Here is a 12,655-nt window from a genome sequence, read left to right as displayed (position 1 = left end):
TTCACGCCCATCACAGGCATCCTCACCAGCTCCAAGCCTCGGGTGCTCCAAGACACTTCGATACCTCTGGGGTGTGGCGGGGGTGGGGGCTAACAGGCAAGGAAATAATACCCAGGGCTTGTGTCTCAGCCACCCGAAGTCCTTCCTCTATGTGTCAGCTGAGCTCACCCGCTGCCTGGCGCCTGTGCCCACACCCCCAACAGGTTAGCACTCCCGGCAGAGCTGCCTGGCTTTATCCTTATTTAAGAGATCTGCTCGGAGCCAGGACCACAAGAGCAGAGCCTGTCAGCAGGACGCCAGGGCAGGTCGCAAAAACTGTCACATCGCAGCGGCTGGGGGCAGGCACCAGGCAGTTGCTACTGTTCTCCAAGAGACAGCTGGGTATTAATCCCACCTGAACGAATGTGGTTCACCTCATAGAGTGCATCGATCATTCAGTAAGCAGGGTACAAAGAGACTTTTGTTACCTGGGCTTTGTTAGCTTTTTGTGTTCGTTTCCATCAAGAGGGCATCGGGTAAGAAATTACAGCTTATCCAAAGGAGTTTTTCTTTACAAGGACCGTCACCGAGAGATTTTCCATAGCATTTATAAAACTGAATTTAACAGAAGACCAGCGGTTGTCAAAGGAGGGGAGGCACTCACTCCACTCAAGGACATCTGGCGAGGCCTAGAGACATTTTTGTTGCTACAAGTGGAGGAATCTAGTGGGTAGAGGCCAAGGATGCGCTAAGCATCCTACAATGCACAGGACAGTGGGCCCAAAACAATGATGTGCTCCAAAGTGTCCAACAGTACCAAGGCTGCGTCCCCCGGCGTCAACTCATTTAAAGTTCCAACAATCCTCAAGGGTGGGTACAGTTACTATACTCTTTTCCAAGACGAACAGCCTGAGGCACAGAGAGGGTTAAGTAACTGGCCCTTGGAGATCCAAGAGGCCAGTCTGGTCTACCTGCGTACACCTCCAGAATCTGTGCTCTTCACCATTGCACTACCTGGCCTCCCAGACAACCAATTTTTCCTTCTCCTCTCCAGCAGCCATTCACCACATCAGGTCCTGTCCCCGTAGTAGAAATCCTAGGAGGGCAGGGCTGCAGTCTGGCTTATTCACTTCTCCAGCCTCCCAGCACAAGGCTGCCTCAGAGTGACAGCCCTCAAAGACGTTACTTAACACAGGACCAACAGTGCGTCCAGCCAACTTTGGTTACTGGGTGACTATAGAGTATCATTTTCATTTTGGTTATGATAGTATATGCTGGCATCCAGACAATAAACCTGATGCCAAAAAAAGTGATTTCTCCTTCAAAATGCAGAAAGGAGAACTTCTGTCTAATATTAGAATTGGAAACATCCTTTGTAATCAAGGATTCTTGAGCAAATATGCATGAACAAGCGCATATGAAATTTGAAAGAAATCTGTATTTGTTTTTCAAAGGAGAGAGTCACCCTTCAGATTACCAAAGGGATCAGAAACACCAAAGCAAGGTTAAGAATCCTACACAGCCTATTTTAGAAAGGAGCAAATGAAGGTCTGAGAAGGTGGCTTTCCCAAGGCCACACGACCAATTGGCGAAAAGGGAGCATAGGGAAGATGATGTCAACTCCCCCAGTCTGCGGAATGTCTAAGAAACACCATTTCTCCTTTCTGAATGTGAATCACTCAACCTTGAGCACCAAGGCTTAATATTAAATAAAATAAAGTCACAATAGAAAAAAGTGTCAGCCTCCTTAAACATAGTTACTCTCAACCCCAACCTTGTGTAATCTGACATTATTATAACTGAAACTGCCTCACAACTTCTTAAGCAAGCAATACTGATAAGATGCCTTCCTCTAGTGTTCCTTATTTATTTTACAAAAAGGCATCAGTCTGAAAACAAACTGAAAATGATGGACAGTTTAATGGTCTGGCACGTGTATAAGTGGGGCAAACACAAGTTGCTAAGAAACATCTGTGATGTCGTGACCGATAATAAGAAACAGAGGTTTGGTCTTTGTTCAAGTTCCTGACACTAAGCTCTAAAAGCCTTGGAATTTCCTAAGTGATAAAAGCTATAAAGATGAAAGGAGTGCTGTTATTCATAACAAGCTCTTTCCCACCACACCTGAGTTTATGTTAATGAGGTGACTTTTAGTAAGCCTCGATAATAAAATCCCAAAAGGAGGAGTTCAGAGAGCTTTCAGGTTGCTGAACCAGGATGCATCCAAGTGCCGAGAGGGTGACACGTTCCCAGAGCTCCACAGGAACAGAAGCTCCTATGCTTGGGACCCTTCCAGACCTCACCCTATGTACCTGTTGATCTGGCCGTTCATTTATATCTTTTAATATATCCTTTGTAATAAACCAGTAATCTAGTAAGTAAACTCTTTCCGCAAGTTCTGTGAGCCATTCTAGCATATGATTAACCCCTGAGGAAGGGGTTGTGGGTACCTCCCTTTTGTAGCCAAGTCAAACAGAAGTTCTGGGTAACTTGGGACCCACCATGCAACTGTCATCTGATGTGTGTGTGTGTCTGGCGGGGAGAGGGAGACCAGTCTTGTGAGACTAAGCCCTGAACATGTGTGATCTGATGTTATCTCCAGGCAGACTGGGTTAAATCATAGGACAGCCCCTTAGTGTCTGCAGAGAATGGGAGAAACTGCTTGGTGGGGGAAAATTCCCAGGTCTGGGGTCAGAGTGCTGTGAGACTGTGGTAGGAGAGGGGAGAGGAGGAAACAGACTTCTGTCTTCTCACATCTCGAAGGACCAGTCCACTGAGCTTTCACCAGAACAACCAGAACTGCATCACCCGAGGAGATTTTTAAACGCTGGGAGGCAGCAAAGGGCAGTGGTACAGTGCCAAGACACTGAGGATGAAGGACCGAGGTTCGAATCCAAGCTCTGCCCCCACCTTATGATTCCCTAAGGTAGGAACCCAAGGGAATTGCCTACGAATATGCACCAACAGGCATATATAAGAATGTTCTTTACAGTTGATTCCCAAAAGCCTAAAAGCGGAAAGAACCCAAAGGTCTAGCAATAGGAAAGAAGGTCAACTGTCGTATATACATATATTCAATGGAAACTAAAGAACAAAGTACCCCACACAACACGAATGAATCTCACAGACATTATACTGAGCAAAAGAAGTCAGACACCGAAGAGGACGTACCGTGTGGTTCCATTTGTCTGCAGTTCTAGAACAGGCAAATGCATCTATGGTGAGTGGAATCACAACAGTGGTTACTTGGTTGGGGGTAGGAAGGAATGACTGGTGTGTCTGGGAAGCTGCAAATGGTCTGTATCTTATCTGGAAGGTGATCACTCAGGTGAAAACAGTAACTCATCTAATATAAATGTATCCAGCCACACACTTAAAACGTGTGCATACATATAGTAAATATTATAACTAATATGTGATATTTATTTTGTTATATATTTATAACATTGTCTATGATACTTAACATTAAAAATTATGGTTAATATCAATGTTACATACTAATACATAAATTAATTTGCATATTAATTTACATATGTTCTAACTCAATTACCAAAATAACTTTTAATTGTTTAAAGAAAAGTAAAAAGAAAAAACCCTAACTCTGTCACTTATTACCTGAGATATTGAAGGTGAGATACGTAACTCCCTGGGCCTCAAATTCCTCATCTCTAAAATGGAGGTGACAATAGCCCCTGCTCTCATCAAGTGGTGGTAAAATTGTGAACAGGCTAAAAGGACAGGTGAAATCTTAGCACAATGCCTCAGAACACACAGGCTGCTGTATTTCTATCATCATTATGATGAGAACAATTCTTAAAGATGTTTCTGCACTTATTTCTCATCATTAATACATTGTAGCAGTAAGAACTAGCCACTGAATGTGGGCTTTGGTTTTTTTAAACCCCTACCTTTTGGCTCAAAAAAACCCCACAAAAAGAGAATAAATATGACTGTGATAATAACATGCAACTAGAGATGCGACATAAATAAGAAAATGTGACCTGGGCCACCTCCAACTCAGACCTACCAGAGATCTGAAAATGAACCAGTACTCTTCCAACTGCATCCCCTGTCCCGCATCCAAGGTGCTATTGAGGAGTTGTCAGACACCTTGTTAGCAGTGGGTGCAAGTGGGAGAACTCTCACGCTGCTATCCTACGTGTCCTGACAAGGCCACGAGGAAACGCAGTCCCCGAAGAATCAGACTGCCCAGAAGCAGCCTGATTAATCACCGGAGGAAAAAGCTCATATGGTGTGATGGTGGAGGATGCCATGAATATACAGGGAGAAACATGCAGCCAGTAGTAAACAGACCGAGGGGCAAGCGAGGGGGGCGGGGGTAGGTGGGAATAGCAAGCTAAATCTCCCACTACATGTGTTTCCAGAAAACCAGTAGCCTTACCCTCCTAGACTGTTTTCACTCCGTTGCTAATTGCTGGGGTTCCTCACATGGCAGGGTCTTTTGACCTGGATGGAGGCAAAGCTTACAGCTGGAGCTTTAATAATACAATGCGCATTGGTTTCCCCCAGAGTTGTTAGCATGTTTTACATGTACTTCCTGTGAAGTAGAAAAGCGTGCAATTTAAGATTCACCGAGGCAAAGGGGAATACAAGGCACAGATATAACAAGTGAGGAAGGGGAGATTACACAGAACCAGAAGTGACACAGCTAAACATGTGTCTGAGAAAATGACGATATTTATCCTTCCACACTCAGAAGAGAAAACCCAAAGTATATTCTGGAACAACACAGGATTGTTTTGTTGCCTTTGTTTTTGTTTTGAGAAGCTCTGGAGTTCAACCTCCAAAGCCAGCTGAGTTCACCATTTCCTAAAGGCACAGTCATACTCTCACCCAAATATCGCTGCTATAAGAGGTAACTTAAGCAGAAATATGTTAAAATGGGTAATAAAAGTAGGCAACCAGGGAATTCACTGAGCCTAATTTAGTTATAAATTTCCCTTAAAGTTAAGCTAAATATAAAGAAAAGGCAATTAGGTACAAGCTTTTAGCCCTGTGCCGAATTACTTTAATAATCATTCCTATCTAGTCGGGGCTACAAGAAACTTCGCCATTGAACGTTCTCAGCTTGTTTGTAGTTTCATTCCCAATCTATTTACTCACAGATATCTGTGAACAAAACGTACTCTAGATAAAGTCATTTTGCCTTTATAAGGAAAATCTCACATATACAGGATTACATTAAGATCTCACAGAATGGTTTTAGCAATGCATGAGTCAACTTATTTCCTAGTTTAAAAGTCAAGTGTTACCAGCACAAGGAAATCCTTGAGTGGTAGGGGGTGCAGAGGGGAATAAGGATACAATAGGTATGCAAAATCTCAAGGTTTTCCAAGCCACCTGTTCACTAAATAAGGATCAATTGCAAGAGGACCAAGGAGATACAATCTCCTCCCCAAAGAATCCAAAATTCCAGGTATCTTTGCCCTAGAGTTCAAGGGCCCTCAACACTTAAGTATAAAACATTTGTTCTTCAAAGTCCTGAAAAGTAATTTCAAAAGCAGCCATTCTAGGGTTGAGTGTCCTTTTGTATTTAACCTTATTTACTTGGAGCTTTGCAAGTGTTTCAGTTTTATGCAAATCATTCTTTGAAGTTTCTTTGTCATCAGAGGCATTTTCTTGTTCTGAAGCTCCCTTCTTTTGTTTCTCTTTACTCCAATGAATTCAGACTATCTCCTGGCTTTTGTTTCTCTACAGTAGCAAAATTGTATTCTGATGCAGCGGCAGACAATTTAAGCTTTAAGCTAAGGTGACAATCATTTCAGAAAATAAAGCAAACCCGCTATCATAAACTCCTACCACATGACTAAATATGGGGAAAACCCTGCAACCTTCCCTTCTAGCTCGGAATAAGAGGACAAAGGAACTTGGAAATAATAGAGAAATCAGCTGGCATTTATAAAGTAATACCTAACTTAATTCCTCTTAACGATGTCAATAGAACAAGGATTCTCAAAGTATCCTTTGAGAAACAAACGGGTCTCAAAATGGCCCCCTGGGGGCCCCAAGATACTTTCAGGAGACAGACTAGGAGTTTCCCTGAAACTACATAGCTTGGAAAATCACAACAGATTGAGTGTAAAAGCAGTTATGGAAATCCAGCTGTTTTCTACTGAGCCAGACATTAAAGAGATTTGCAAAAATGTAAAGCGATGTCAACCTTCCCACTAACATTTCTTGCTTTGGAAAATAGCTGCTTTTCATAAAAATATTATGTTAACATGCAATGGTTTTATTGGTGTTATTTTCATGCTTTAATAGTTTTTAAATAGCTCAGTTTAAAATTTTAATACATAATAAATTTTATACATAATACATAATTTTATAATAATACATACATAATAAATTTGATAAATTTTAATTTTAATAGATATAGCCCACATAAACAAAAGCTCTTAGGGGTCCTCCTTAACTTTTAAGAATGAAAAGGGTTTAAAGGGTTTGAGAACTACTCCTGCATCAGCAGACTACATCCCATGGGCCAAATCTAATCTGCCTGTTTCTGTAAGTAGGGTTTTACTGGCACACAGCTATGTTTGTTTACATATTATATGTGAGCCAAATCCAGCCTGTTTTTATAAGTGTTTTATAAATGTTCTTAAGAATAAAATTTTACTAGGAATAGTCACATCCATGCATTTACGTATCATCTCTGGCTGCTTTCCTGCTACAAGGGCAGAGTTGAGTAGTTGTGACCGAGACAGTATGGCCCATAAAGACTAAAATATTCACTATCTGGCCCTTTACAGAAGAAGATGATGATGATGGTGGTGGCTGATCAATCTTAACTGGCCATATCCCTCTCATGTGCTGGGCACCGTGTCATGACCACTTTACATGGGTCAAGTCAATCCTCCCAGTAACTCCATGAAGGCAGCCCTGTCACATCCCCACTGGATAGATGAAAAATTTAAAGCTGGAAGTTGATGGGACTTTCAGATTGCAAGGCTACATCAGTGGAGCAGGCAGTATTCAAAAACAGGTGTGCCTCCAAGATCAACCAAAACCCAACTGAAGCATGAAAAATAAACATGCTAACTTTTCAAAATACTTTCCAGGAAAAAAGATAAAAACCTTCTTGCACGCTGCCCTACATTGGCAAAAGCCAGGAAAAGGTATTTTTCCATTTAAGAGAGCACAGAACGCCAGTCGTGCTTCCTAGATAGTGTACACATACAAGGAAGCGTCTTGGTGCAACTGTGAAAGGAAAATCAAAATGGAATCAGTATTGCTAAGAAAGTTCCCTATAATGGAACCAGGAGGCCACTGAGGAAGCATGATTTATGCTCCTCTTAGCCTGGATGGAAACTCTACTTTGACCATTTATTGTCTTAACACAGGCACCCAAAACATCTGCCCAATGTTCTAGAAACTCAAGATAATTATTGGACCCTTACCCTAAAATAACTCATGACAGCCTATCTACTTATCCGACCCTTGCCCTAAAATAACTCCTGACAGCCTATCCTTTAAGGACAAATATTTCCTTTCTTGCATCAAGGTCAATCATAATTCTTGCCAGGCAACTTTAACAACATTGTAGCAAGGCCTTTATAACTCTTTGCTCTATGACAAGAGTCTTTATGACTCTTTCTCTTCCCCAGAACACTTTTTCAATTTTACCCAAATCTGTCTCTGCAATTCCTAAGACCCCAAATAAAGCTCTTTTCTTATTTTCAGCCTTCTGTGTTTCCTGGATGACACAACCCATCAGCAAGAAAGCCTTATAAAACCAAGGATAGGTTCACGTTAGAAACGACCATGTGCTTTTTTGTATATCGATTACACCTCAATAAAGTTAGGAGGAAAAGGAGGAGGAGAAGATCACAGTAGTAATGATAATAGGAGTCTCTTACCCTTCCTGATCTCAGAGGAAAAGTTCTAACATTGGCCTTGAATATGATGATGGTAGTACATATTCGGTAGGTACTACTTAACCAGGTTAATAAAATTTCCTTCTACTGATAAAAACAGAAAAAGAAAAAAAGAAATGAACATGTCGTTAGAATTTTTTAAATGGCCACGCACTTGAGATGTCAATGTGTGGCCCTTTACAATAACAACAACAAAAAATACGTTATCATGACCACAGAAGCATTAGGGGGGATTTATAGGTTCTACACCATGAGTAGAACCATGTGATGAAGCTTGTTCTTAAAAGATCCTCAGGGGCTTCCCTGGTGGTGCAGTGGTTGAGAGTCCGCCTGCCGATGCAGGGGACACGGGTTTGTGCCCCGGTCCGGGAAGATCCCACATGCCGCAGAGCGGCTGGGCCCGTGAGCCATGGCCGCTGAGCCTGAGCGTCCGGAGCCTGTGCCCCGCACCGGAAGAGGCCACAGCAGTGAGAGGCCTGCGTACCGCAAAAAAAATAAATAAATAAAATAAAATAAAATAAAAAAGATCCTCAAAGTCTTTAAAGAACACGTGTTTATAGTCCAATCAACTCAACCCCACTTGACGCGGCAACAGAATGCTCTCAAAACGTTTCCTTATCCCTGTCTCCCACCCTCTTACCAAAATAATACTCATTCACTCATTCTACCATTTTTTAACCAGGAATGTATAGATTAAAAATTAGTGTATGCTGGCACAGTGGTTAAGAATCCGCCTGCCAATGCAAAAGACACGGGTTCAAGCCCTGGTCCAGGAAGATCCCACATGCTGCGGAGCAACTAAGCCCATGCGACGCAACTACTGAGGACGTGCCCTAGAGCCTGTGTTCCACAACAAGAGTAGCCCCCGTTCGCCACAACTACAGAAAGCCTGCACGCAGCAACGAGGACCCAACGCAGCCAAAAATAAAATAAATAAATAAATTTATTTTTAAAAATTAGTGTATATTTAATATAACAGTGTTTTATTAATCTCAAAACTGATAAACTCTGCATATCATATAATCAATAGCATCTCTAATTACAGTTACTGTTGACTTAGTAAAAACAATACAATTGAAACAAGACAAATAGAAAAGTACTTTCTGAGGTATGACTTTGCAACCTGGAACAAGCCATCTTGGCTGTAGAACTCATGACATCTTTAATAGAAATGTCTGACGTTTAAAAATCTCCTGAATAGTCCAAAGTCAAAAAACAAAATGAGACCAAAAAATCAAATCAAACCAAACTGTAAAATCTGAAATTAATGCTTCAAATGCAGGGGGTACGCGGGGCTCACAAGGCACTGGATTTCAGAGATCACAAAGGAACAGAGAAATCCTCTAGTCAGAGGAACTCTTTATCAAAGGAAGAAAACTGAGACCTAGAAACTAAATTAAGCAGCAGAGCCTTTGGATATAACTGGGTCCACCCAGTGCAATGCTTTTAAGACATCAGGGAGCCTCATGCCAATTGAAGGAATTTTTCTTTTTAAATGGTGAAAAACTGGAGTATTCTGTAACAAAAATCCAAACAGTTCAAAGGAGTAGACAGTGAAAAGTAGGGGTCCCTCCCCACTCCTCAATATTTCTTTCACACCTTCCAAAGACCCTGTGTATGTGTAAGACAAAGAGACAGAGAGAAAGAGACAGAGAGAACCAGAATGTTCCCTCTTCTACCTCTCACTGGGAAAAAAACAAATACAATATCTTACCAATCCTATACATGGCCTTTTTTCACTCAATATCTAGATCAGAAATCATCATTCTAAATCAGTACGTACATATCATCTCTTCTCTTCGAAATGGCTACACGTATTACACCATTATACAAATATGTCACAAGCAAGAATCCCAATTATGTATGTTCGGGTTGTTTCAAGTTTCACGCTATTCCAATAATTCCTGCATTTTCTTTCAACAACACAAACCTTGGTACAGATGTGCAAGTTTCTCCACAGATAAATTCCCATAAGTGGAAACTTGGAGCTGAAAGGTATGTGTATTTTCACTTTCTATGTAAGCTTACAGATTGCCTTTCAAAGATTTCTAAACAAAATATCTATTTCCACTGACATGGTTACAGGCCGGCAGTCGGTAGATAGTAGAATACAACTGACCCTTGAAAAACATGGGTGTGAACTGCATGGGTCCACCTATATGCGGATTTTTTTCAACAGCAAATACTACAGTACTACAAGATCTCCACTTAGTTGAATCTACAGATGAGGAACCATGGATACAGAGAATGGGGTATACACGGGCCAGTTATACGGGGATTTTCAACTGGGTGAGGGTCAGTGACCCTATCCTCCGCATTGTTCAAGGGTCAACTGTACTTTTAACCCATACCCTTATTAATTTGATGTTTTATCAAACATGTTGATCCTTGCCACTCAATATAAATATATGATGTTATCTCACTACAGTTTTAATACTTACGGGACTTTTTTTTTTTTTTTTTTTTTTTTGCTGTACGCGGGCCCCTCACTGTTGTGGCCTCTCCCGTTGCAGAGCACAGGCTCCGGACGTGCAGGCTCAGCGGCCATGGCTCACGGGCCCAGCCGCTCCGCGGCACGCGGGATCCTCCCAGACCGGGGCACGAACCGGTGTCCCCTGCATCGGCAGGCGGACTCTCAACCACTGCGCCACCAGGGAAGCCCCACACGTCACTTACTTTTTAACATCTTGCCTCTCTTACCTCCTCTCCACACAGGAGCCCAAATAAAGTTTAAATTTCACTGTGTCTTCCCCCTCTCCCTCCCCAACCCGAATACAGACAGCTTTTAATATCTTGGTTCCGTAGCAGATTACACCTTTGTCTCTTTTCTTGGGCTATTTTAGCACGTCTTTCTAGGGCAAGGACTCAACCTTTTTGGTGTTCAATTAGCACTAGATCCAGCCACCTAATGGGAAGAAAATGTCTGCTCAATCTACTGGATCCTGGCTGACAGACAATACAGGTATGAATGTATATTCAGTTATAACACATTACATGGGCATTTCACCGTAAGAGTTCAGAATATATTAGCAAAAAAGGAATACACTGTCAAGTTTAAGGACATCTCATGGGTAATAAGTAGGAGGAGTATTTGAATATTCCTTTACAGAAAATATATTATTTCCCATCACAAAACCTAATGGAAACAAAAAGATCATTTATTCTAACAAGTTTTGGACAGGTATTAAATTCAGAATTTCTCATGTATTAATCATTTATACATCTTGCTAAATAGTTGGACATTAACATGATGCCTACCTCTCCGTAAAACTGAATTGTCTAGTGTAACAAATGAGCAAATTGCATTTTTAATGTTCTTTCACTGTTCATCTTTTTTTCATTTTTATGCCAAGGAATAGCAACCAATTAATAAAAATTCTTAGTCTCACATCACATCCTATTGCTATAAAAACAACTGTTAATAAAAGGGCTGTGAAGATACTGAATAAAATGCACAACATACTGAAAAGTTTTACATGTGCTTACACAGTAGTAGCAACTTTGCCAGGAGTTTTTCACTTCTGATCATTTCCGCAGTATAATACATAGTAATAGCAGGTAATAGCTATCAAACAACACTGAAACAAACTGTAGTTAGGGCACTGTTGTACAGTACTTCACTTATTACTCACATCAACTGTATGGAGTTAAGTGATTTTTTTTTTTTTTTTTGAGGTACGCGGACCTCTCACTGTTGTGGCCTCTCCCGTTGCGGAGCACAGGCTCCGGACGCGCAGGCTCAGCGGCCATGGCTCACGGGCCCAGCCGCTCTGCGGCGTGTGGGATCTTCCCGGACCGGGGCACGAACCCGCGTCCCCTGCATCGGCAGGCGGACTCCCAACCACTGCGCCACCAGGGAAGCCCAGAGGTAAGTGATTTTTTAAATCACATTTCATAGCTGAAAACCCCCAGCTGAAAGCTTAATACAAGGCTGTATTACTACCAAGTTGGAAAAGGGAGACCTGACCAGATTTGTCTAAAACCATGGGGCATGCTCTTTATCACCACCTAAATCTCAACTCCATGTGTCTTAAAAATTGCTTGTTTTCAATTTTTAAAAATGTTATTTGTGACTTACGTACAGCACAAAACTCTTCATCAAACCATTAATTGGCACCACATACACCAAAGAGCAGCTGAATCCTTAAAGAGAGGACACTAGATGTAACTAGAAGAACATTTGTTATTTATCATATATTATTCACAGTTTAACACTGGAATGTACAAGAAAGGAGGAATAAAAGTAAACACAGCACGGAATGTTTATTCTTCATCCTACTTACTGTATGTAGTCTCCAGAACCTATAATGTATTTATCTCAACCTGTATATGAAGTAACATCCCTTTTCCGTCCCCCATGAGTAAATTCTTTATGAGTCAGGTTCCAAACATTAGTCCTGAATGTGACTGCACTATACCTCCCAGATCTTAGGAAAGCCCCACCTGCCCTTCAAGGTATTAAAATTACCCTGAAATACTTGATGCTGTATCTGTTCTTGGTGGTAACACAAATGGTGACCTAAGGCAAAGTACTGACTGCATTAGTCTTGCTGGGATACTTTCCAGAATTTATATGTCCTTAATGTATAAATATATCCTCACTGCACAAGATTAGGACAACACGTAGGTCCAAACGAAGCATGCTGGTCACTCTTCGTCCCCTTCTACCCAATGCTCTTCCATGCCCCTGAAAGAACACAGCTTGGTTTACAGCTTTTTTGGGCATTTTTCTAAGTGATTACAAATACATACACAGAAATACACATACATATATAGGCTGG

General features: G+C 41.5%; 1 protein-coding gene across 7 annotated transcripts in view; it reads right to left on the bottom strand.

Annotated features, from left to right (window-relative positions):
- The window catches only part of PTPRG (protein tyrosine phosphatase receptor type G), a 725,999-nt gene that overhangs the window by 595,104 nt on the left and 118,240 nt on the right, over nucleotides 1-12,655 (bottom strand). The window lies entirely within an intron of this gene.

Source organism: Tursiops truncatus, chromosome 10 (assembly GCF_011762595.2).
Source record: "Tursiops truncatus isolate mTurTru1 chromosome 10, mTurTru1.mat.Y, whole genome shotgun sequence".
Lineage (NCBI taxonomy): Eukaryota > Metazoa > Chordata > Mammalia > Artiodactyla > Delphinidae > Tursiops > Tursiops truncatus.
Note: the sequence above shows the minus strand (reverse complement) of the source record. Positions and strands in the feature narration are given on the sequence as shown.